Source organism: Puma concolor, chromosome B2 (assembly GCF_028749965.1).
Source record: "Puma concolor isolate L17-30 chromosome B2, mPumCon1.1.hap2, whole genome shotgun sequence".
In the NCBI taxonomy this organism is placed as follows: domain Eukaryota; kingdom Metazoa; phylum Chordata; class Mammalia; order Carnivora; family Felidae; genus Puma; species Puma concolor.
In genome coordinates, this window is record NC_141671.1 from 89116954 (window position 1) to 89143158 (window position 26205).

Sequence of the window (26205 nt, forward strand, 5' to 3'; positions counted from 1 at the left end):
TGGGATTCCCTCTCTCCCTGTCTCTCTGCCCCTCCACCCCCCACAAATAAATAAATGAATGTAAAAAAAGAAAGGTTCCAGTTTTTCCATATCCTTGTCAACATTTGTTATTGTTATCTTCTTTATTATAGCCACTTTTGTGTGTATGAAGTAGTTTTCATTGGCATTTCTCTAATGACTAATGATTTGAGACATTGTTTCATGTCCTTATTGGCCATTTGTATATGTTAGATGATGAAATGTTTTATATATATGATTTGTAATTATTTTCTCCCGGTGTGTGACTTGTCTCTATTGTTTTTCTTTTTTTCTTTTTCTTTTTTTTAATGTTTATTTATCTTTGAGAGAGACAGAGACAGAATGCGAGTGGTTAGGGGCAGAGAGAGAGAGGGACACAGAAGCAGAAGCAGGCTCCAGGCTCTGAGCTGTCAGCACAGAGCCCAACGTGGGGCTTGAACTCACGAGCTGTGAGATCATGACCTGAGCCGAAGTCGGACGCTCAACCGACTGAGCCACCCAGGTGCCCCTCTATTGTTTTTCTTTGTTCAACTTTTATTAATTTCTGTTCTTCTTCTTATTTATTTACTTCTGTTTGCTTTGGTTGTAATTTTCTCTCTAGTTTAAGAGGGAAGCTTAGATTATTGATTTGAAAACTTACTTTCTAATAAAAGCATTTTAGTGCTATTAATTTCCCTGTAAGCAATGCTTTAGCTGCATTTCACAAATTTTGATATGCTGTATTTTCATTTTTACCTAGTTAAAAATATTTTCCAGTTTCTCTTGAGACTTTCTCTTTGACCTATGGGTTATTTTGTAGTGTGTTGCTTGATTTCCAAATTCTTGGGACTTTTCCAGGTATTTCTCTTCTTGATTTCTTGTTTAATTTCATTGTGGTCAGAAAGCATATTTATATTATTTCAATCCTTTCATATTTGTTAATGTTTGTTTTGTTACTCAAAATATGGCCTATGTTGGTGAATATTTCTTATACATTTGAAAATATGTATTCTGCTATTTTGGTCTAGCTGGTTTTTTTTGTTTGTTTGTTTTTGTTTTTGTTTTTTGTTTTTGGCTGTTATTCCACTTGCTCTACTGATTACTGAGAGAGGAGTGTTGAAATGTCCAAGTATAAATGAGAATTTATTTATATCTCCTTTCATTTGTATCATTTTTTGTTTCAGGTATTTCAAAGCTCTGTTAAGTTCATTTACATTTAGGATCCCATGTCTTCTTAGTGAATTGTCCTTTTTATTATGATAAAATGTCCTAGTTTATTCCTTATAATTTTCCTTGTTTCATAGTCTGCTTTGTCTGATATTAATATGGCCATTCCAGATTTCTTATTAGTATTTGCATGGAATATCTTTTATAATGATCTTACTTTTAATATTCTTATATCATTGTATTCAAAGAAAACATATTTATATTATTTATGGGTTTCTTACAAAAAGTGGTTTGGTTTACTAACAGCGTATAATTGGGCTTTGTTTTTTCATCCAACCTGGCAATCTGTTTTTTTATTGATATGTTTAGATAATTATGATTTAACTTAATATGGCTATATTCAGGTTTACTCTTACTATGTTTCTGCTTTCCCCCCACCGAGCTTTATTTTTGTTTTTTCCATGTTCCCTCTTTTTTGTATTTTTTTTTTTTTTATTATTTGACTGTTTTTTAGTATTCTATTTTATCTATTAGCTTGTTGGCTATATCGCTTTGTAGTATACTTGTAGTAATTTCTCTAGGGATCACAATATGTACATTTAATGTTTCAGAATATAATAAGAGTTAATATTTACTAACTTCAAGTAAAATGTGAAGGCCTTACCACAGTACAGGTTTCTTTACTTTCTTCCTTTTGTGTTACAGTTCTCATATGAATTGCACTACAGATGTTGAAAAATTACCCTGGCAACATTATGATTTTTTTTTTATTTCAAGAGTCATCAATATTTTTAAACACTTAGGATTTAAATATTTCTTTTAATATTTCTTTTAGAGTAAGACTGCTGCAAGTAAATTAAGCACTTGGCTATTCTTATACACTTCTGTACGTGTGTTTACAAACACTTGTATGTTAATGCAAGTCTATTGGAAGTGAATGTTCAGTTTCCCTTCATCTGATCTGTGGGGAAATAGGTTTTACTTACATAAATTGGTTGGAAAAAAGCTTAGAGCAGAAAGCCACCACATGGGGTGAAAGTGCCTGAGGTACAGTGCCTTAGGTAGCAAGTTATTGTAATGGGATCACGAGTAAAATTACTTTCCATCTGATGCCGGTATATTATTGTACTTTGATCACAAATTCCACTTGCCCCCCAGACCCTTTGCTTATTACACAAGTTAATGATTACTGTTTGATTGTTTTCTCCATGTTCACATGTGTAAGATCTTGTTGTCTTCACATTCACCATGTGGGTAAATCTTGTGCTTTCTTCACATTTACCACATGGGTAATATCTTATGAGCTCAATAAATACGGAGATGAAATCCCTGTTTGGGGCTCTCGTCTCCTCCTGGACATTAGCCTGTCTTGAATTCAATTCTTTTTTTTTTTTTAATATGAAATTTATAGTCAAATTGGTTTCCATACAACACCCAGTGCTCATCCCAACAGGTGCCCTCCTCAGTGCCCATCACCCACTTTCCCCTCCCTCCCATCACCCATCACCCCTCAGTTTATTCTCAGTTTTTAAGAGTCTCTTATGGTTTGCCTCCCTCCCTCTCTAACTTTTTTTTCTCCTTCCCCTCCCCCATGGTCTTCTGTTAAGTTTCTCAGGATCTACATAAGAGTGAAAACATATGGTATCTGTCTTTCTATGTATGACTTATTTCACTTAGCATAACACTCTCCAGTTCATCCACATTGCTACAAAAGGCCATATTTCATTCTTTCTCACTGCCAAGTAGTATTCCACTGTGTATATAAATCGAAATTTCTTTATCCATTCATCAGTTGATGGACATTTAGGCTCTGTCCCTAATTTGGCTATTGTTGAAAGTGCTGCTATAAACATTGGGGTACAAGTGCCACTATGCATCATCACTCCTGTATCCCTTGGGTAAATTCCTAGCAGTGCTATTGCTGGGTCATAGGGTAGATCTATTTTTAATTTTTTGAGGAACCTCCACACTGTTTTCCAGAGTGGCTGCACCAGTTTGCATTCCCACCAGCAGTGCAAGAGGGTTCCCATTTCTCCACATCCTCTCCAGCATCTAAAGTCTCCTGATTTGTTCATTTTAGCCACTCTGGCTGGTGTGAGGTGATATCTGAGTGTGGTTTTGATTTGTATTTCCCTGATGAGGAGCGACGTTGAGCATCTTTTCATGTGCCTGTTGGCCATCTGGATGTCTTCTTTAGCGAAGTGTCTATCATGTTTTCTGCCCATTTCTTCACTGGATTATTTGTTTTTCGGGTGTGGAGTTTGGTGAGTTCTCTATAGATTTTGGATACTAGCCCTTTGTCCGATATGTCATTTGCAAATATCTTTTCCCATTCTGTCGGTTGCCTTTTATTTTTGCTGATTTTTTTCCTTTGCAATGCAGAAGCTTTTTATCTTCATGAGGTCCCAATAGTTCATTTTTGCTTTTAATTCCCTTGCCTTTGGAGATGTGTCAAGTAGAAATTGCTGCGGCTGAGGTCAGAGAGGTTTTTTCCTGCTTTCTCCTCTAGGGTTTTGATGGCTTCCTGTGTCACATTCAGGTCCTTCATCCATTTTGAGTTTATTTTTGTGAATGGTGTAAGAAAGTTTCAATCTTCTGCATGTTGCTGTCCAGTTCTCCCAGCACCATTTGTTAAAGAGACTGTCTTTTTTCCATTGGATATTCTTTCCTGCTTTGTCAAAGGTTAGTTGGCCATACTTTTGTGGGTCTAATTCTCGAGTCTTTATTCTATTCCATTGGTGTATGTATCTGTTTTTGTGCCAATACCATGCTGTCTTGATTTTTACAACTTTGTAGTAGAAGCTAAAGCCTGGGATTGTGATGCCTCCCGCTTTGGTCTTCTTCTTCAATATTACTTTGGCTATTTGGGGTCTTTTATGGTTCCATACAAATTTTAGGATTGCTTGTTCTAGCTTTGAGAAGAATGCTGGTGCAATTTTTATTGGGATTGCGTTGAATGTGTAGATTGCTTTGGGTAGTATTGACATTTTAATGATATTTATTCTTCCAGCCCATGAGCACAGAGTGTTTTTCCATTTCTTTGTATCTTCTTCAATTTCCTTCATAAGCTTTCTATAGTTTTCAGCATACAGATCTTTTACATCTTTGGTTAGGTTTATTCCTAGGTATTTTATGATTCTTGGTGCAATTGTGAATGGGATCAGTTTCTTTATTTGTCTTTCTGTTGCTTCATTATTAGTGTATAAGAATGCAACTGATTTCTGTACATTAATTTTGTATCCTGTGACTTTGCTGAATTCATGTATCAGTTCTAGCAGACTTCTGATGGAGTCTGTTGGGTTTTCCATGTATAATATCATGTCATCTGCAAAAAGTGAAAGCTTAACTTCATCTTTGCCGATTTCTATGCCTTTGATTTCCTTTTGTTGTCTGATTGCTGATGCTAGCACTTCCAACACTATGTTAAACAACAGCGGTGAGAGTGGGCATCCCTGTCGTGTTCCTGATCTCAGGGGTCTTGAATTCAATATTACGACCACTCTTTTGCCAGACAAGAGAGAACTCCAGACTCCTAGTCTGTGACACTGATCATGTCTTTATTCACCTTCATTCCTGAAGGGTATTTTTAGATGATATATTACTCTGGCTTGACAGTTCTTTTCTGTCAGAATTTTAAGGTTCATCATCTATTGTCTTCTGGCTTTGATGTTCTCTGACAAGAAATCTGTAGTCATTTGAATAATTGTTCACTTATGTATAGTATGTCCATCTTCTCCTGTGGTTTAAGACTTTATTCTTTCTCTTTCGTTTCCAGAAGGTTTATTATATTGTGTGTGGACAAATTTCCTTTAACTTTATCCTCCTTGAGGTTTACTGGCCTTCTGGATTCTGAAAATATCTGTCTTTCACAAGATTTGGGACAGTTTTAGCCATTATTCTTTTAGATATGTGTGTGTGTGTGTGTGTGTGTGTGTGTGTGTGTGCGCGCATATTTCTGCATTAATCTCTTTCTTTTTTTTGAGGAAATTCAGTTACATGAATATTGGTGCTTTTGATATTGTCTTATAGGTATATAAGACTCTGCTAATCTTTTTAATCTCCTTCTGTTATTCATATTGTACAGTTTTTATTGATTAAACTTCAGGTTCTTTGATTTTTTTTCCCATTCTACTGTTGTACTCATTTTATGAACTTATTTCAGATATTGTATTTTTTGGTTCTAAAATTTCTATTTGATTCTTTTTTCATTTTGTAGTTTTCTACAGAGAACTTACATCATTCCATGTATTTCATGAGTGTTCACTTATACCTCTTCGGTGGTTATACAGGCATATTGTGTTTTACCTCACTTCATAGGTACTACGTTTTTACAAATTGAAGGTTTGTGGCAACCCTGCATTGAGCAAGTCTCTCAGTGCCATTTTTTTTTCCAACAGCATTTACTCACTTTGTGTCTCTGTGTCACATTTTAGTAATTCTTGTAATATCTCCAATTTTTTCATTATTGTTATATTTGTTATGGCGATCTATGATTAGTGATTTTTGATGTCACTGTTATAATTGTTTTGGGACATCACAAACCACACCCAAATAAGACCGTGAACTTAATAAATGTTGTGTGTGTTCTGACTGCTCCAACTGGCCATTCCCCTGTCTCTCTTCCTCGTGGCACGCCTCCCTATTCCCTGAGACACAGCAATATTGAAATTAGGTCAATTAATAATCCTACAATGGCCTCTAAGTGTTCAAGTAAAAGGAAGAGTTGCACAGCTATCACTTTATATCAAAAGCTAGAAAATATTAAGCTTAGTGAGGAAGGCATGCCAAAAGCTAGGATTGGCCAAAAGCTAGGCCCCTTGTACCAAACAGTTAACCAAGTTGTACATACAAAGAAAAAGGTCTTGAAGGAAATTAAAAGTGCTACTCCAGTGAACAACACATGAATGATTAGGAAGCAAATAACTTTATTGTTGATTTGGAAAATGTTTCAGTGGCCTAGATGGAAGATCAAATCAGGTATAACATTTCCTTAAACAAAAGCCTAATCCAGAACAATTCCCTAATTCTCTTTAATTATTTGAAGCCTGAGACAGGCGAGGAAGCTGTAGAAGAAAAGTTTGAAGCTAGCAGAGATTCGTTCATGAGGTTTAAGGAAAGAAGTCCTCTCTATAACATCAGCGTGTAAAGGGAAACAGCAAAAGCTGATGTAGAAGTTGCAGTAAGTTATCTAGAAGATCTTAAGATAATTAATGAAGGTGACCATACAAAACAACAGATTTTCAATGTAGGTGAAACAGCCTTCTATTGGAAGAAGATGCCATCTAGGACTTTTACAGCTAGGAGGATAAATTACCACTTGGTTTCAAAGTTTCAAAGGACAAGTTGACTCTTACTAGGGGTTAATACAGCTGATGCATTAAGCTGATGACTTTAAGTTGAAGCCAGTGTTCATTTGCCATTCTGAAAATCCTAGGGCCTTTGAGAATTATGCAACATCTATTTTGCATGTGCTTTATAATGGAAAAACAAAGCCTGAATGACAGCCCATCTATTTACAATGTGGTTTACTGAATATTTTAAACCTACTGATGACACTTAATGCTCAGAAAAAAAGATTCCTTGCAAAATATATCATTGACAATGCACCTGGTCACCCAAGAGCTCTGATAGAGATGTATAGTATAGTGAGATTAATGTTACTTTTATGCCTGCTAATGCAACATCTACATCAACTCTGCAACCCATGGATCAAGTAGTAATTTTGACTTTCAAGTTGCTTATTATTTAAGAAATATATTTTGTAAGGCTCTAGCTGTCATAGATAATGATTCCTCTGATGGATCTGGGGAAAGTAAATTGAAAACCTTCTGGAAGGGATTCACCATTCTAGATGCCATTAAGAACATTCATGATTCATGGGAAGAGATCAAAATATCAACAACAACAGGAGTTTGTAAGAAGTTGATTCCAACTCTCATGGATGACTTTGAGGGGTCCAAGACTTCAGTGAAGGAAATAACTGCAGGTGTGGTGGAAATAGCAAGTGAACTAAAATTGGAAGTGAAACCTGAAGATGTGACTGAATTGGTGAAATCTCATGATCAAACTTGAATGGATAAGGAATTGCTTCTTATGGATGAACAAAGACAGTAGTTTCTTGAGATGAAATTTACTCCTGGTGAAGATGCTATGAAGATGGTTGAAATGACAACAAAAGATTTAGAATATTACATAAGCTTAGTGGATAAAACAGTGACAGGGTTTGAGAGGATTAAACTTTTTGAAGAAAGTTCTTCTGTTGGTAAAATGCTATCAAACAGAATCACATACTACAGAGAAATCATTTGTGAAAGAAAGAGTAAACCAATGAAGCAAACTGTATTGTTGTCTATCTTAAGAAATTGCCACAGCCACCTCAATCTTCAGCAACCATGATCAGTCAGCAGCCATCAACATGGAGGCAAGACCCTCCACCAGCAAGATTATAATTTACTAAAAGCTTAGATGGTGGTTAGCATTGTTTAAAGTTTGATATGCACTGGGAAGCCTAAAAATTCATCTGACTCACTTTATTGCAATATTCGCTTTATTGCAGAGGTCTAAAACCAAACCCACAACATGTCTTAGGCATGGCTGAAATAGCTGCTTTAATGTCTTGTCTGGTAATTTTAATATCTGGTCATTGTAGAATCTGTTGATTATATTTTCCCTTGAAATTTGGTGAGATTTTCTGGTTCTTTACATGTTTAGTAATTTTGGATTATATCCTTTACAATTTCATTTTTATACGATTTTGGAATTCTGCTAAAATACTTCAGATACTGTTTTGTTTTGTTTTAAGGGGAATCACTGTGTGTGTGTGTGTGTGTGTGTGTGTGTGTGTGTGTGTGTTTGAGAAGCAATGGTTTAGTTAGGTTCAAACTGTTTAGTTTTGTGGGTGAATGTCTGTTCATTTTTCAAAGCATTTGTTATGCTGTTTGGGGTCTGCCCTTTGCATATGCCACCCAGGTTAGTTGAGGCTTGGCAGTGGGTTATACACATGTTCAGTTTTTAAAACCTTTGATTCACTTCTTTGGTTATGTTTCACATATGTACAGTTTAGAGGTGAGTCTGAGACTTGTATTGATTCATACACAGCAGTAAATGATCTCCCCCAGCTCTGTCCTCACCAGGATTTCTCCATAGTCTGGCTCCAAGAGGCTCTTTTTCTGGTTCTTCTGGATAGAATGTAATACAGAGTTCTTTCAGATGAGGTCCTCTTGAACTGCCATGTAGTTCCATGTGATGAGGCTCCTCTGTGGAAAAAGCAATGGAAGGAAAGAGGCGGGGGGGGGGGGGGGGGAAGGAGAGACATTCCTCTTCCTGGCACACTCTTTGCACAACAAAGGCATTTTTTCTTGGTTCTTCTAAGATGTGAAGTTTTACTTAAAGTTTTAGGTGCTAACCTTACCTCCACCATAACAATACAGCTCTGTGATTATAGCTGGACTTGGGGAAAGGCTGAGAAGGAGCCTCTGCTGATCTTTTGCAAGAAAGATAGGTTTTCTTGAAATTTTGCTGTGCGTGCTCACAATGGAGTTTCCCAATTCAGTCCACCCTTGGGTCAAAACTTGGAGATAAAGGAAAAACAACAGGAATCTCATCATCACTACACTGATCTTTAAATTTTGGCTTTCACCCCCAATATACCTGGTATTCTTTATGTTTCAGAATCCTGAGGTATTTTTTTGTTTGTTTGTTTTTGTCCAGAGCTTTTAACTGCCCATAGTGGGTAAAATGGGCTCTGGTGGACTTACTCTACTTTGGCCAGCACTGGACATAGCTGAACCTATTAAACATAATTTTCACAGTTGATAGAAGGATGCAGAGACCCTGCTGTGATAGGAAATAACCTGTTATTTAAATTCTGTCTCTTCATTAATTAAGTAGAGATAATGCCACCTTGCTGTTATTTTTTTGTTTAAGACATATTTTAAGTTATAGCTTCATGGGAGGATGAACTCATTTGTGTATTACAACAAAAGTTATGTGTGCAAGATTACATAGAGATCACACACTGCAATAGTTACTAGTTAACATTTGGAAAATGAGATGATGGAAGGCAGTTTGTTATTGTTTAACTCTATACATGTTTGCATTTTTTGAGTATTAGAAATGACTAGGCCAAACTAAGGAGAGAAGAATAATCTTCCTGACCCTAAAACTTCTAGTCAGTGTTAGACTCCACAGATATCCCATTATTTACATCTGATTTCTTTAAAAAAATTTTAATGTGTATTTAAATTTGAGAGAGAGAGATAGAGCCTGAATGGGGGAAGGAGCAGAAAGAGAGGGAGACACAGGATCCAAAGCAGGCTCCAGACTCTGAGCTGTCAGCACGGAGCCTGACATGGGGCTCAAACCCATGAACTGTGATATCATGACCTGAGCTGAAGTCAGACTCTCTTCCGACTGAGCCACCCAGGCGCCCCTTATATCTGATTTCTAACTGCAGTAGAAACCTTTGGTGTTTGTCTGTTCGACTCATCACAACCTTCTTTCTTAAAGAATCTCAACTCCCCCTACTTCTGTCCCTCTCCTTTTCTTCCCAGAGGCCAGGTCACTGGCCCCAAAGTTTGGTAAAAGACCCTACCTCCCTGGCCAGATAAAGGATTCTCTTTCCTGAGGATTTGTAGTGGGGACTGAAAAGGGCTAGCTTCTTCTGCCCTGTGCATTTGATCTGAGGTTATTCTGATTCAGGAACTGTTGTGGCACAACCACCTTCTACCACATGCAGAAGTAAGTAGAGAAAGTGATACAGCAGAGAGGAGAGAAAGGAGCATGGAAAAGTACAAATGAAAGACCATGTGGCCAGATAAGAGGAAGAGAATTAATTAAATATCATGAGAATGAGACTGAGAATAAATGAATGAATAAACTGAGAGAAATGCTGAGTTACTCCTAAAGGCTTTTTAATTTTCTAGTTCTGATACCTTTTGTAGTGTGTCAGTATTCTTCCCCTTTTATTCAGGGATGCAGTGATTACAATTATCCAATTTTCCTTAAACTGTCTTAATTAACTAAGACATTAGACTTCTCTCTCTACATAGGAAACCAACAACATCATGGGAAAACTGTGATTTAGTCATTTTGAAAAGATTTGCTTATTTTTAAAAACATTTCTTTTAATATATATATATATATATATATTTAATTTTTAGAGACAGAAAGAGCGAGGGAGGGGCAGAGAGAGAAAGGGAGAGAAAGAATATCAACCAGGTTCCATGCTCAGCTTAATCCCATGAACCATGAGATCATGACCTGAGCTGAAATCAAGAGTCAGACACTTAGCCGACTGAGCCACCCAGGCACACCTTGCTTATAATTTTGAAAAGAAAGAGATGATTGAGACTGTACATATATGAAACAGTTCTAGGAAGGTAAAATCCAGTATACTAACACCCAATTTTATCTTTAATGGGGGGATAGCATGGAAAAAATAGTATAGTAAAGATGGGGAGGGATGGGAGCATGTGGACCGATTAGGAAAAAATAATATCCCAAGGATTTTGGAATTAACAGTCTGCTCAGAAAAAAATTAGCTACATTTGTTTGTTCAGCAAATAGTTTTTGAGCAGCCACTGAATACCAAGTATTGTTATAAGTGCTGGAGATAGAGCAGTGAATAATGTGAGGCCTATTCACATGGTGCTTCTAGTGGAGAGTAGGTCTGGCAATGACAAACACACACAATGCGTGAGGGCTATTAAAAACATAAACCGGGGTCAGAAGTTAGAGAATGCCTGGGCAAGTATGCTATTTTATATAGGAAGGCCCAGAGAAGCCTCACTGATAAGTGGCATACATGTCACTGAGATCTGAGTGAAGTGAAGGAGCAAGCCAGGTTGATCTCTTGGGAGCACGTTAGGCATGTTTGAGCAAGAACAAGATTTCCCATAAGAAGTAAGAAAGGGAGAGAGGTAAATGATGAGACTAGGAGGAGGTGTGTAACGGGGAGGGCTGAATCCTGTTGGTTGTAAGAACTTTGGGTTTTACTGTGAGTGTTATAGGAAACCATTGGATGGTTTTGAGCAGAGGAGCAAAACAACCCAAGTCTTACCAAATCCCTCCAAATGCAGTGGGGAGAACAAACTTATGTGCAGCAAGTTTGCAAGTGGGGAGACTGATAGTAGGCTCTTAGAATTCTCCGGGTGAGAGAATTTAGTTGCTTAGACTCAAGTGGAAGTGGTGAGATGGTAGTCAAGATGCATTTGAAGGTGGGGCTGACAGGATTAGCGGATGGAACAGTTTTGAGTTGTGTGGGATGAGAGTTTCATGTTTTGCTTAAGTTTTTGGCTTAACAGCTGGGTGACTGGAGATGCCATTAAGTAAGATGAAGAGTCACAAACAAGATGAGCTCTATTTTAGGATGCCTATCTGTAGCTAACAATATGCCATTTGGAAGATACCAAACACCGTTATAAGACATACTTTAAATATATTAGTTCATTCACATCTCTGTGAGATAGATTAATAATATTATTGATTAATAATATCAGGAAACTGATGCACACAGAAGTTATATATCCCCTGCCCAACTAGTATAATGCAAAGTTAGGATCTGAACCTGGGGAGTTTAGTTCCAGAATCTGTTCACCTAGGTATCTAAATGGATATATTTAGCAGGCAGTTGGATATAACAATCTTCAGTTCAGGAAGTCAGGTATAAGTAGAGATCTACATTTAAGAGTTATTAGCCTATGGAGGGTGTTTGGAGCCATGATACTAGTTGAGATCATTTAGGGAAAGAGTATAGATAGGGAATAAGTTCAAGGGGTAAATACTGCAGCATTTCATCATATAGAGCTCAGGCATGAGAGAAAGCTCCAGTAAAGAATACAGAGGAATAGAATAGCCAGTGGAGTAGGAGAAAAACCAGTACAGTGTAGTATTTGTGAAGCCAGATGTAGAAAGTGTTTTAAGGAGGATGGTCAGCTCTGTCAAATACTACTGATGGCCTGAAAGAATTGGTCAGCAGATTTGGCAACATGAAGCTCATTGGTGACTAAGAGCATTTTCAGAGGAAAGGGGTGGATCAAGAGGGATGGAGGAGGTGATATGGAGATCCCAAGCCTGGATGATTTTGAGGAGTTTTTTTAAATGGTAGCATAAATAGGTTAGTTCTCTTTTTCTTCTCTTCTAGTGCCCCCCTACTCACTCCTTCAGACTATGACACTCCATCAGTGCCAAACTGGTGACTCCCAGAGAAATCATCTGTGAGGGCCTTACAAAGCAAAGTCCTTGGAAAAAACACTTGACCAACAGCTAATCATACACTTGTTTTGATCTCTGCCTTTCTTTGGTTCATGGGCCACTTATCTACCCACACCTGGCCCTGCTAACCCAGGTGACTCCCTAACCACAACCTCTTAACTGCCTTCCCAAGCTCCCAAACTGGATCAGGTGTCTATTTTATGATTATAGCATCCTTCACTTCGCTTTATGGAACTTATAACAGTTTGTATTTATACTTATTTGTGTTATTATTTTATTTATGTTCATCTTCTCTACTAAACTGTGCTAAGACTATGGGCTCTGGAGTTGGTCAGCCAAGGTACAAATCCTGGTCACATATACTAGTGGGTGACTGTGGGCAAGGAACTTAACAACTTGGAGACACTATTTCGGCATCTGTAAAATTGGGGTTAAAGTAGCATTCACCTCATATAATTTTGTGAGGCTAATACAACATGTAAAGGTGCCTGACACTGAATAAATTTTAAAATCATTATGAACATATTAAAGTAGAAAATGCGTTTTTAAAAATATATCTCCAAAATAAGCTATGACTAATCCTTTTCACCTTTTCTCTTTCATCTCTTCACCCCAGCTTGGCCTTACTGTGTTATATATTAACCACATTTCTTCTTTTACCTTTATTATACTTGAGGGCAAAAACCCATTATCTTATTGAATTTACCAACTGATACATTTTTTTTAATGGAAATGATATAAAATGTTAAAAGATATTCCATCCCCTCCCCCCACAATACAGAAGCTCCTTTCTTGTTTTTCTAGAATATCTACTAAATAAAGGCACTAATTTTTGTTCCATTACAAATCACCACTAAACCTAACATCTTGAGCCAGTGATTTATTATGGCTTTCTATGATTTTGTGGGTAAATTGGGCTCATTTCATTAGCTCCGGTTTAGTTTCTCTAATACTGTTGTGGGCCAAAGGAGGCTGGGGTTATAGTCATCTGTAGGCTTGAATGATCTGGATGACAAATGTGGTTTCCTCACTCACATGTTTGGATGCCTCAACTGGAGCGGATGGAGTAGCTTGAGGCTGGCTGGACACCCTCTTCTTTTTGCTTTGTCTCTGTCTGTCACTTTCTTTCAGTTTCTGTATTTTGTAGCTCCAGCTTTTTAATAGTATAGAGATCTCAGTGTGTTCACACTTCTTACCCAATGGCCGCTTGCCCCAGAATAAGTATTGCAAGAGACCCAGGTGGAAACTATAAGGCTTCTTAAGATGTACCCTCAGCAGTCATCACTTCTGTTGCACTCTAGTAGTCAAAAACCAGCCATAGGGCCAGCCCAGATTCAAGGGGAGGGGAATACTCAAGAGTATGAATTCTAAAAGCATGGTTCATTGGTGGTTATTTTTGAGGATGAGCTACTGCCATGAGCATATAAACATATACCACAAAGCCACAAAGCCCTTGCCTTTATGAGCTTATAATATAGCATAGGGCAGGGTTTTTCTTTTTAACCTTGGCATTATTGACTTTTAAAATTTTATTTTATTTATTAAAAATTTTTTAAATATTTATTTATTTTTGAGAGGGAAGGAAGGGGCAGAGAGAGAGGGAGACAGAATTCCAAGCAGGCTCCAGGCTCTCAGTGGTCAGCACAGAGCCCAACCTGGGGCTCGAACTCAACGAACCAGGAGATCATGACCTGAGCTGAAGTCGAAAGCTTAACCAATTGAGCCACTCAGGCACCCACTGACTTTTTTAAAAGGAAATACATTTTATTTTTTAGAACAGTTTTGGATTTATGGAAACATCGCAAAGATAGCACCAAGAGTTCCCATTTACTCCACACCCAGTTTCCCATAATATTAACATCTTACATCAAGATGGTACATTTCCTACAATTAATAAAACCATTAATTAATCCATTAGTAATTAGAGTTCATATTCTATTATTATTATTTTTTTTTTTTTTAGTTTTTACCTAAACTCCTTTTTTTGTTCAAGGATCCCATCCATGATACCACATTACATACAGTGTTCCTATTGTTCCTAGCTCCTCTTGGCTATGACAGTTTCTCAGACTTTACCTATTTTTGATATCCTTGATAGCTTTGAGGAGTCTTGGCCAGATGTTTTGTTGAATATCCCTCTACTGGAATTTGTCTGATTTTTTTAAAATCATAATTTGGGGTTAGGGCATATACGTGATTAACATGACTTATCGCTGTGATAATAATATCAACACCCCCACTATGTAAGTTACTATGTGCAGCTCGCACTTAAGGAGTGAAGAGTTATGCTCCATATCCTTCAGGAAGGATTATCCACATAAATTATTTGGAATTCTTCAGCAAGAAAGGTTTGCCTCTTCTCCAGCTATTTATTTTTCAATAATTTTTTATTTCTGTATGGATTCATATATATTTATGTTATACTTTGGGTTATAGCCCAAACAGCTTTATGTATTTGTTGCTCAAAAAGTTACAACTTTAGTTATTGGGAGCTCTGTCAGATGGTTCCTGTATCCCTGTAACATACCCCCATAAACGTGTTCTTTGTTTTTGAACACTTCTTTCTGGCACTATAAGATGCTACAGGTTCACCTAGTTTTTTTCCTACCCTGGACCTAGAATCAGCCTTTTGTCTAAGGATCCCTGGTTCCTTAGTTGTGCTTATTGTTACACTATTGACATCAGATAATTCTTTATTGTGGGGAGCTGTCCTGTGTATTCTAGCTTAACGGCATCCCTAGCCTCTCTGCGTATTAGATGCCAATAGCAACCCTCTTTCTCCAGTCGTGCAAATTAGTAATGTATCCAGACATTGTCAAATGTCCCCTAGGGGGCAAAATGGCCCCTGGTTGAGATCCACTAGCATAGCAACAGTCCTGCTGAAAATTACAATGATATAATGTAATGGAGAACAGTGGGAGCATTGCAGAAGAAGCTTCTGAGCCTGTTTACAGATGTGGAGGAAAGATTCACAGAAGAGGTGGCAGCCGAACTGAGAATTGATTTGCTATTTTTTGAGCAATTGTCGTGAGGCAGACAAAACATAACGTTTTATTTTTATCATATAATCTTAAACTTAAAAATCAGGTATTTTACAGATGAAGAAGCCAAAGTTGAAAGAGACAGTAACTTGCTTAGAGTGCCTGAGATGGTCTTGGAGGACCCCATGAGCTCTGCGGATGCAGGGCTCTGAGGGTACTGACATCTGCTCCCACTACTCACATCAAGACTATGTTAACCACACCTTTGTTCATAAAACTGCAGTACCACCTCATTTTTAATTTTCCCCCATTCAGTTCTGAGTTCTTAAGAGCAGGAACCATGCAGTGTTTGTCTACAATGCTTGCCATGTTATAGGTGTTTGAGAACTGTTTGATGAGGGGGTGAACATTAGTTGATTCCACAAAATTCCCCACTGACAGATTACAGAATTAACTCTTCCTTCCTTCTGGTCCAATTGCTATCCTACCCGCACCTCTGGTGGAGAGCTCACTGCTGGGCACACCAGCTAACCTCCTGTAGTTTTTGGTCACTCGGCCTCGTTGTTTTACCCTCAGCTATCCCAGAGGGAGTAGTTGGCTGGTGTTAGTGACATTGTAGACTGATTATAGCCAGTAGTATTTTGCCTTGGGTTAGAGTTGTAAAAGGTGTTCTCTAAGGAAAGCAAAACATGCCTCACAAGATGCAGAATGTATTGCTACTGGTTTCCACAAATAATGCCAATTATCTACTTTTAATTATTCCTTTGTCCTATATGATTCTTCTATTACTTAAGGACAGATTTTACACAGACCATGAAAGGTATTTTTTCTTTTTTTCTTCCTTTCAAATTCTTCACATTCTCATCCAAATTTCCTTTTTTTTTGTTGTTGTTGTTTGTTTTGTTTTGTTTTCAGAGAGGCAGGAGGTCTTCTTGTTTATCAAACAAAACCAGAGGGGAAAATGCCTTGGTTTTTTTGTTCCTTTCTCTTTCCTACAACTTCTGGATCTGCTATTTGCAGATGCTATGAAATTTTAAGTCTATTGAATCAGAAGTTGCTCTTTCTGGTTTCAAGACTCCTTTTCTTCCTTTCCTTTGCTAAAATTCTGGTCTAATTAAAAAAACAGTAGATCATAGTTAAATAAAACTGTACCCAGGATAACCCTAATTTCCATATGCAGATTTATCTGCACTGACAGCCACCCCCCTTACACACACACTCTCGCTCTCTCATTCTCCTTTCCCTCCTCTCCATCTCCCTATTGCATTGTGTCTGACTGATTTTCAGAGCACCTTCGCTGTTTCCCCCTTCTCATTCCCTTTCTGTAAAATATCTAGACAGGAAGGAGGTGGCTGCAGAGGCTGAACAAACAATCTCATATTCTGCCTGCAATGTCATCGTTTCTTTCCCCCATTTTAGGGGGCTGAAGTTGCCCAGGAAGGGGATGCAGAGGAGCTGGAAAGGAAGGGGGGAGCTCTCCAGAGGCAGCTGCGGTCAGGGGCAGGGACTGCCGCCAGATGTGCCTGCCTCTCTGGGCTTTGATTCGAAAGGGGCAGGAGGAGGAAGTATTGGGAGACAAAAGCCCCGGTTTAAATGATCATTTTCTTTATTTAACATGGCAGCAGACACTCTCTGCGTAGGATCATCATGCCGAGCATAAACTGGACTTTCCCACTTGCCTGGCAGGAGTGAGACAGATCACTGTCTGCTAAATGAGCATCTGAGGTAAGACCCACTGTTACAGATACTTGCTTTTTTTCCTAAACAATTAATTTTCTTAAATATGTTTCAGCCTCAATCACAAACAGTATAGTGGGGGCAAATCTGTGTTAATCTGCATCTAAAGAGCCAAGAAAAAGCAGAGGTATAATATATTCAACTCAATTTGGGGAGATAGTTACTTTGTCAATTCTGTGTATGCTGTTTGTTTTTCAGGTAAAATATCTGGTTTAAGAATAGACTAGTGTCATCATAATCCACCACTAGTGATAATACTGGTGTTGAGACTCTTAAAAAAAACTTTGTAAAAAGACAGTGAGCTACAGATGCATGTGCTGTATTTTTAGCTCACATACAAATATTAGAAGTCTTATTAAAATGATAGGGTTTTTTTTTTTTAGCAGAGGAGGAATGAATGCTGCATAATTAAGTACAGTATTTAATTTGGCTGTTGTGAAGCAAAAGAATAAGGTAATAATTTTTATTGTACTAATCAGTCTCAAGATGTTCTCTGTGTTAATTGGGTTAAAAAAATTGCAGTACTTATTAGAAATTCTAATTTCACAATGCAGCACTGACAATAAGCTCAGCCAGTGAATTATTCACATCTTTAATTTGCTCACTTAATGACAGTGTTCTGTAATCAGAGTGCAGAGACTGCTGCCTATGCATTATGTATGATGCTCAGGACTTAAATGCAGGACATTATGAAGCTCTCAGTGGTTCAGTAATTAGTTTTCCACAAGACAGGATTTAGATATTCACAGATAAAAGTCCACAGTTGGATAATGCTAAGGTTGCAACACAAAATAACAAAGGAAAGGAAGCTCAAAGTTTAGACTGAAACTTTGTCTCTCCGGCCTTGTCCACTGTGGAAACAGAATCATGCCACCTGAAATAGTTGCCTAGCTCTGATCACATGTTTGAAAACTGTTTTTGAACAAAGTTGTAGCAGGCGAGGCATTTGAACAATTTCAGTGGACCAGAGGGGAAAGATAAAACCTTTTTAATTAGTGTTCACAGAAGCCCTGCAATATATCCTCCTAATAAGTCTGTAGTATGCATAGCAGGCATTCTCAGTGTGCTTTGTAACTTAGTTAGTGCAAATGCAAATCAGGTTACAGTGGTGTTTGGCTGTAATTGTGTTTGTAAAAGGGTTACATGCCCAAATGGAGATTGAGCTTGCTCATGGTTTTGTTCCAGTTGCTTCTGAGGGAAGGTTTGAAAATCAAATGAGATATTAAGTGAATCTGGACATGAAAGGAAGTAGATCTGAATTGTCAGTGCAACTTTGGGATTTCTTCCACTTGTCGGTTTAGAGTTGTCAGTTTTTCTTTAATGATTCTAGGATTGTTCTGTCATGAGTGATATAACCTTTGAGACTACCCAGAACTGCTAGCAATACTTTAAAAATGTATACTAACTTTGGGAAAACATTTCACAGTATTAATTCTAAAGTTTAATAGCCAGATTGGAAACTTTACAGTGATTTAAACAACAACAACAAAACAAACAAACAAACAAACAAGCAAACAAAAAACATGTTGCCTGGTAGACTTTATGGGGATTTTTGAGGATTTAAACATTAATATTTATTAATAAGATCTCACTGCTTTACCATTTGTTTGTCTAAGATTTGTGCTCATTTCCAAAACCCAAGTGTCAAGATCCTTAATCAAATTTGGCATTTTAAATAGAAATGCAGAGTAATACTTTAAAACTGCCTTTTATAGCTTAGAACATTTTTTTAAGGAAACTTGAGTTAAGATATCTATAGGCAAATGTAATGTTTAGGGAAGGAATGAACTAGCGAAATAAAAAGAAAGTACATTCCACCTTAATTTGAAAAATTCCAAATTAAAAAAAAAATTAAGTCACACCTCCAAATTTGACTTCTACTTTCTAGAACTGAAAAGCTACTTTAACAAAATAAAGATGTTTTTCACATATGTTTAGGAAGCTGTTGCCTTTGTGACACTTCAAACATGGTTTTTGGGAAAGGGCACTTGGTTAGGGGATGAATTAGGATATTGTATAGTTGAGGAAGTGACCTGACTTGACTTGGATCCAGTATAATATGTGGCAATCCGTTGGTAGCAGTGGTGCTTTTAGTAGCTTAAAGAAATACTGGGAATTAGGAAACTTGAAATTGAGCACCTAAATTGATTTTCCATTTCCTTATCTGTCAGACTGGAATAACAAACTTTTCTAAGATTTAGAAAAAAAAACAAACAAACAAAACAACTGCCACGTTATTATGGGGAGAAATGAGGTAGAGGAGTGAAAGTTTTTTGAAAACTTAAAAGCACTAGATAAAAATATGAAAGCTATTTTAAGGATTAACAAAAACCAAAATGTGTGTCTTTGAATCTGTATTGTTTATTATGGAAGAGATTCTTATCCAGATTTGCAACACTCTGTAATGTAAAAATGTCAAAATATTGTCAAGTAAATAAATTTAAATTCAATTTAATGAAAATAAGCCATGAAAAAAATGCCCTTCTTAGGTGTTTGGGGGAGAACAAGAAAGCCTTGAAATTCCATGAACATGAGTTTGGTGTCATCACTCCAAAAAAGGTTGGCAATCATCTTGCCTTGGACATTTCTTTCACTTATCACTGAAGAGACACATATTAATACTGTAACAAGTCTTATGCTTGGAATATCTGCCAGTTATCAAGATTTTGGCCATTCTTCTCATTAGATCATGAGTCAGAATGAGATAATTTCCACCACTGGAATTTTGGAGCTCTTTTTCTCACCCAAAATGGTCAATTATCAACCAATCAATAATTGATTATCTGTTAATTTTTCTTTGGCTGTCGATTGAGCACTTATAATGCTATCAAAACTAACATGCTATCTTGCCCTCATTCTTATGAGGTGGTTGTCTCCTTATTCTAGATGAGAGACTGAAGCACAAAGAAATTAAGTATTTTGACAATACTACATAGCTGCTAAGTAGTAGCATTAGAATTGAACCAGATCCAAGTCCTGATGTTGCAACCAATAGACTACATTGTCAGTTCCCAAGGTCCTGAGCTCTGTGCTGAGATAAAGGAATTGATTGAGATTCCTGCCCTCACATTGCTCACAGTGGTAATATTTGAGTTTCTTCCACCTGCTCCTTGTGGGTCAAGACTTGCTACTCACAGTGTGGGCTACGACAGCATTGGCATTGTTTGCAACCAGGGTTGGGTGCTTTACTAACTTTGATGTGACTTTTAAATCAACTGGGGATCTGGTTAAAATCCGATTCTGATTCAGTAGGTCAGGGATGGGGCCCAAGATGCTTTTCTAACAGGTTTCCAGGTGATGCAATGTTGCTGTTTCATGAGGTGTCCATTTGGTGAGTTCTAGAATTACAGTTCTAGAATTACCTGTGCTTTCCTTCCTGCAGTTACCTGCAGTTATCTGTTATCAACCATGGTCTGGAATCAGATGATCCTCCTGACCAGTTGTCAGAAGGTCAATAGTTGCTTAACACTACGTCACAATGCCTACATAATTCACTGCACTTTATCACATCACATAGGCATTGTATCATCTTACATCATCACAAGGAGAAGGGTGAGTACAGTGCAACAAGATATTTAAAGAGAGAGAGAGAGAGAAAGAGACCACATTCACATAACTTTTATTATAGTATTTTGTTACAGTTGTTTTAATTAGTTATTGTTGTTAATCTCTTACTATGCTTAAATTGGAAATTAAACTGTATCATAGGTATGTATAGGAAAAAACATGATATATGTAGTGTTTGGTACTATCTGTGGTTTTAGGCATTCTCTGAGGGTCTTAGAACACATCCCCTGTGGAGAAGGGGGGACTGCTGTGTCTTATTTCCCCCATGTTTGGTATCCAGGGAAGGTCCAGTGCATCTACTGAATTCCTTACTGAATTCCACTCTTCCAATTCTGATTTTTTTTTGGGGGGGTCCATATAGAAAAGCTTCTACCTTGGTTTCCTGACTTTGCTCTCTGGTGCCCTAAGTCTCGGCCTATATAGCCGTGGCCCTGGCTACCAGTTTAGCTCTGGCAGAGATCTCCTATGGGTCTGATTCCACACGCCCAATTACTAGCATTGGCTGTTCCATCTTAATAGTGCCATCAGCCTGGTTGAGGATCTTCATTCCCATGTCTGAATCAGAATCAGCTGTGAGGCTTATTGAAAACTTGCAAGTAGGGGTGCCTGGGTGGCTTAGTTGGTTAAGCATCTGACTTCAGCTCAGGTTATGATCTCATGGTTTATGAGTTAGAGACCCATGTCAGTCTCTCTGCTGACTGCGCAGAGCCTACTTTGGATCCATTGCCCCCTCTCTCTCTACGTCTTCCCTACTTACACTATCTCTCTGTGTCTCTCAAAATAAATGAATAAACTTAAAAAGAAAAAAAAAACTTGCAAACTCTCTCAGTAACACTACCATAGATTTGATTTATTAGTAAGCTTGGGGTGGGTCTTAGGAACTTTTTTTATCTTTTCTAAAACTTCATCATTGATCCTGATGGGCAGCCCATGCTGAAAACCACTTTCTTTCTTTCCTTTTTTTTTAAACTTAAAAAAAATGTTTATTTTTGAGAGAGAGAGAGAGAGAGAGAGAGAGAGACAGAAAGCATGAGCAGGATGAGCAGGTGAGGGGCAGAGAGAGAAAGAGACACAGAATCCAGAGCAGACTCCAGGCTCCGAGCTGTCAGCACAGACTCTGATGTGTGGCTCGAACTCATGAACTGCAAGATCATGACTCAAGCCGAAGTCGGATGCTTAACCAACTGAACCACCCATGTGCCCTTGAAAACCAGTTTCTTGGGAGCCCTTGTTGTGCCCTGACCTAACAGGAACCCTTTGGAAAGTGACACTGTCATAGCTTTTGTTCAGGTTTGCCATCTACTGGGAACATTTTCTCTGTGCCTCTATGCTAGCAATGGGCAAAGAACATAGAATTTAAAACTTTGCTGAGTTGCTTTCAGGAAGGCTTTACTGAGTGATTGGCATTTGAATTAGAGAGCAAATGAATGAATAGGTCATTTTTTTTCAAGCCAAAGGAATAGCATTATGCAAGGACAGAGAGATAAAAATGTGAAAGGTATCTTAAATACTGAGACATCCATTTTGACGAAAGTGTTTAACACACAGAATGGGGGCATAGGATATGAAATTATAAAAGTAGGTAGGCTCACTTTTAGGACCTTATGTGTTAAACTGAAGAGTTTATACTTCATTTTACCAGCAGTAAGAATTGTCAGAAGTTAAGATGGAAAGCAAAGTGACCAGACATGTGTTTCAGAAAGATAATCTGGGCATCAAAGGCATATGAATTTGGTGGGGCAAGATTGAAGGCAGAGACAGGTGAGGTATGTGTGGTAATGGAATACAGGTGAGATGGGGAAGGATGCTTAAGCCATACTCCTGGGCCCTGAAGCTGTCCTCTGTCTCTGACACTGATGATGTTTCTTTATCACGCTTTTATAGTAATAACCTGCAATATAGACCTTATAAGTAGCATGGCCTTGAGAATTCAGGGAACTCAAAGCCTTTATGAGCCATCACTGGTTCTTTCTTTTCCTGATTATTTTACCTTACAGTGCTGAGATAGCTAACTCTGGGTTTCTTCCCTCAGGAGCTGCTTAGAGCTTTTAAGGTAATTATTTGGGAGCAAAATCTTCTACAACATCCTAAGGGAAACTTGAAACCAGTTAATGAGCAGCAATAGGGATGCCAATGGTTGGGAAAATTGTGTCTAGGTCTTCTGAACACAGCGTTATTGCCCAAGTTCTGGAGAGAGAGACTTTGCATAGTCCATTAACCTTCACTCAGCTTCATTTTTTTTTCTGCTTCTGAATTTGTCCCTTTTCAGAGTGACTGCTTTCTTAAATCAGCATAGATTTATTGTTCCACCAATCTCCATTCACTTACCTGTGCATAGAGAGCTCATTTACTTCTAACAACTGTACATATTGTATCACAGAGTATATTTTGGAAACACTAACACCTACTCTCAGATGTGTTCAGGCATTTCATCCAGTTTTTTGACCTACTCTTACATCCTTGATCTTAACTAAACTGTGTTTTTTTCCTAACTCTAATCTGCCTATGCTCAGGCTGATTAGTAGCTCCCCCCACCAAAAGATAACTGAGAATCTGTGAATGTGTTACCATACATGGCAAAAGGTATTTCGAATGTGTGATTGAGAATCTTGAGATGGGGAGATTATCCTGGATTATCTGGCTGGGCTAATGTAATCATAATGGTCCTTTTACGAGAAAGGTAGAAAAGTAGGTCAGAGAAAGAGATTGGAAAGAGCTATCTTGCTACCTTGAAGATAGAATGAGCGGCCATAAGCCAAGACATGCAGGCATCCTATAGAAGCTGGAAAAGGTAGGGAAACAATTTTTTTTTTCCCTAGAGACTCCAGAGGTAACTAGCACCTTGAGTTTATCCCGGTGAGACAGATTTTGGACTTCTCACCTCCAGAACTGTATGAAAACAAATTTGTGATTTTAAGCCATTAAGTTTCTGGAAATTTGCTACAGCAGCAATAGAAAATTAATATGGTGTGCTACATACCTTTATCTGACTTACTCGTTTTGCTGTCCAGTTTGTCTAACTGATAACAATTTTATTGCCACATTATTGATTTTCCTTGGATACTTCTCTACCAGTAGACTAGCATACTTATTTTTCCCTAAGTTGCAAATTCCTCAATGACCAAGGTATTACCTAGGAGATGAGTGACTAATGGGACTGTTCTGAGGTAAGTGAGATAAGGCTAGTAAGGTGCTTCACACAGTGATGTAGGTTGGGTATGCAATGAATTCACTTCCTGTCTCTTCATGGAGTCCTCGTAAACTAATTGTTGGGTTTTACGTGGTATTGGAGAAAGTCAAAAGCTATTTTGAAAATTAATGGATCACAAGGTAGAAGTTTATTTAGAATTTAGATTAGTATGTTCTTAGTGGATATAATAGTTCTTTGATCCATTTGGAATCTCATTTAAAAGATATTTTGATTTTGAATTCCTTTGGGGGTAAAATATTTCCTACTCATGGCCACATGTACACTGTGCAGATTAAACTAGCTACAGTTTAGCAGAGCATCTTTTTTTCCTCTCAGAATTTTCCCCTTTTTGCCCCATTTTGAATGTATTTTTCTACATACACACACACCCCTACACTCACACTCTGTGGCTACTTATAGTCTAGAGTACAGTTAGTGTCCCTCATAGAAAGATGCTAAGGGTTAAATGAGAATGGCCAGTGAAAGTACTCTGTCAACTCTTTTGCTTACACAATGTAAGTTGTTGGTACATCTGCTGTATTGGCAAAGTTATGAACTTGAGGACAGACGTTGCATGTTATATATTTGATCCTTAAAGCCTTATAAGATTTATTAAATAAATTGCTAAATAAAAGTTGGAAAATTAGAGGGGGCTGGGACAAGCCAGTGAAGAAGGGTTGAAGAAAAGAACTAAATTTGGTAGTTCTTTGGGTGGGATCATCTACTATTTGCCTCAGAAATGTCTCCTGATCTCTGCGTTTGAGCCCCTAATCCCCAAACTACATAGTTAATTGTGAACTGTAAACCCTCAGTCACATGAACCAGTCACTCTGACTGTCCAACTAGGGCAGGCATATAAATCATCTCTCCCTTTATTAGTTTCCTGTTGTTGCCGTAACTCACTTCCGTAAACTTAATGGACTAGAATAACATAGATTTTTTTATTTTACAGTACAATAGGTAAGCAGTCCAGGACAGATCTCCCTAGATGAAAATCAGAGAGTGTTGACAGACTGTTCCTTTCTGGAGGTTTTAGGGGAGAATCTGTTTCTTGCTTATTTGAGTTGATGGCAGAATTTAGTTCCTTTGTGGTTGTAGGACTGATTTTTTTGCTAGCTTGTCAGCCAAAGGCCATTTCCAGTTTCTGAAGACCACTTATGTTCCTTGGCTTATAGTTCCCTTCTGCCATCTTGAAAGCCTGTGATGGCAAGTTGAGACCCTCTCATGTTTCTAATCTCTCATTATTCCTCCCTATCGTCTCTTTGACCCTCTCGTCTGCTTCCCTCTTCTAATTTCCAGTACTCATTTAATTACGTTTTGCCCACCTTCAAATCTAGGATAACCTCACATCTCAAGATTCTTAACCTTATATTAAGAAAATTTCATTTGATTTTAAGATAATATATTCACAGGTTCCAGGGATTAGGAGGTGAGTGTCTTTAGGGGAGCATTATTCTGCTAACCACAGTCCATAACTGATAGCATTTGCCTGTATTATAGTTGTTCCACACATTGTTTTCTAATTTGGGCAGTATCTTTGTCGGCCTTTTCTCCAAGCCTCAATTATTCAGTCTCAGAACTACAGTAGGCATCTGATTCAACTCTTTTGCCAACTTAGTTCATCTGATATATAAAGTCATTTTTATCCCAATTTGTTTCAGTTCAGTTAGTTCTGTGAAATTCAGTAAGAATTTATTGTCTACTGAAAGCATTCCTGGAATGATAAGGTAAGGTATGGAGTTTGTAATCTGTGAAGATAAGATATATTCACATGAGATAAAGAAAAACACGAGAGTGTACAATTCCTATGTGTGCATGATGAGGGTGTTAGAAGGGGAATATTCTCATGAAGTGGTGGGATTAGGAAAGCAAGGTTGTGATTTTTCCCAGGCTGAAGTCACTTATAAGATGTGACTTAATAAACAATGGTCAGATATTTCTGCTTGAAAATATCTCCCTGCATAGGTTGGAAATTTGTTGCTTCATTTTGTCACTATTAGATACACTTAGCTTAACAAGCATCCTCTTCTACCAAGCCATCCTGTAGAACTCTTGCTCAGGGAATGTATGTTTTTAATTGTTCATGAAACTACTGTTGTTGTTTTTAATCTTTGTGCCTTAATCTGTACCAACCTTCTGTAAACCCTTAAAGAATATTTCCTTCTTTAAATTTGTTGTCTTAGTAAACTGATAGAGTTTCTAGCACTAGGTATTTATGGACCTCAAAAGCATGTAAGTGTAGTAAGTCGGGACCAGGTGGGGACAAGGCTTGGGAAATTGACCTGGGCCAGGACTTCTTTTATTATTTCATGATATCCGTATTAACATAGCAACAGGGTTGACCCCTAGGTT

The 26205-nt window shown here is 37.8% G+C and overlaps 1 long non-coding RNA gene across 1 annotated transcript in view; it reads left to right on the forward strand.

Annotated features, from left to right (window-relative positions):
* Nucleotides 1–26205, forward strand: part of LOC147581102 (uncharacterized) — a 321165-nt gene that overhangs the window by 12427 nt on the left and 282533 nt on the right. Inside the window, exon 2 of the long non-coding RNA XR_015251412.1 lies at nt 16982–17084. This is a non-coding gene — a long non-coding RNA (uncharacterized LOC147581102). The remainder of the gene's footprint in view (nt 1–16981; nt 17085–26205) is intronic.